The sequence below is a fragment of the Elaeis guineensis genome, chromosome 10, assembly GCF_000442705.2.
Source record: "Elaeis guineensis isolate ETL-2024a chromosome 10, EG11, whole genome shotgun sequence".
Taxonomy (NCBI): domain Eukaryota; kingdom Viridiplantae; phylum Streptophyta; class Magnoliopsida; order Arecales; family Arecaceae; genus Elaeis; species Elaeis guineensis.
The window spans coordinates 64,935,526-64,937,027 of NC_026002.2; positions in this window are offsets into that span (position 1 = coordinate 64,935,526).

Genomic DNA, 1,502 nt, shown 5'->3' on the forward strand with positions numbered 1-1,502 from the left:
TCATCATATTATTGTATCTTATTATGTCTAAGATTATGATGAACCCCAAAGATTAGGACAATGATTTTAGGAGACATGAATTCATGCTAGTGAGACCTAAAATCTAAAATTTAATTCTTAAATATTTCTGGATGTAGGAGTATTGAGTCGGGGATCAATGTTCCGGATAAACTGGCACATCCTATGTATGCTCAATGGAGAGGGTGGCAGATCTCACTAGCCACTTGTGTGAGACACTAATACAAGGATGTGGGTGCTCATTTGAGAAATGAGTTACTGAATTGACTCGATGAAAGAGAACATTATGAAAGTCTTATTTGCATGTCAAAGATAGTTCTCTAAGTGGAGTTGTGCAAGTGATCCTTGGACCTGAAACCACCATGGAAATCTTATGCACATGAACTCATATTTTGGTTCATACCCAGGCATGGCATTAAGACATATACAGGGTATTCTGGATATGGTGGAGTGTGTATGAAGGTTGTGAGTAGGTCAATATGGAATCGATCACTCCTAGTAAGAGGAGATCGCATCCTGTGTATTCTCAATCCTAGATGACTCAGAAAAGTCTTTTGGTCAAAAGCAGGAAAGAGATTAGAAAGAGTTTCTAAAGCTTCTTTATTGGAGTCATCATTGGTTAATTAAGAGTCGAAATAAATATGTGTTTGAATTTGACATGATTCCATACTCATGAACATATTCAGGGTGCAAGGATGATCGAGAATTGAATTGCACGGTAATTTACCACTGAAGGGTATATATTGATATTTTCATTAAATTTTATATCTTCTAGGTAGTCATGATACATTGCTAGATGTCAATCTTGACTTGTATATTTTTGATTGAATTAAAGAGTTTAATTCGATCACCAATTAGAAAAAATTCTAATTGTTGAACTCGGGTTAGCTCGATTGGACCTATAATCGATTAGATTGAATTCTAATCAAATTTGGTCAACTTATATCCGGACCTATTGTCAGTTAGATGTGGAACTCAATGGGTCACACACATATAAAAATTAGCCAAGGACCCTTTTAAAAAAGGTTGATTGAATTTTGGATTCCAATCAAGGTTCTGGTAAGCATGCTAGCACGTGTGGAAACCCTTGCTCCTTTGGAGACCAATTTGGTCCCATCCCTTGCTAATTAGCTAGCTCAATTTGGTAGATATTTGGATTAGGTCATATCACCTAGAAGCAGCCCAAATTGGGGCATCACATCCCATGTTAACACCAATTATGAAGAGTCCAATTTGTGGTAGACTCTTGGTACAAAATAGGTTCTGCGTACAAGTGTTGGGCGTAGGTAGAAGAAAAAATATATTTTTTCATAGAAATTAAAATATGTATGGTAGCCCCACATCACCCTCCATCCTCTGATACATATCTCAAAGTATGAGATATATTTTTTCTATAATTTTTGGAGAAAAAAAATTAGAAAAAGAAGAATGTCTCAGCGCATGCACGTGGAAAGCGTCATCGTCTCTCCATGATTTGGAGAGTC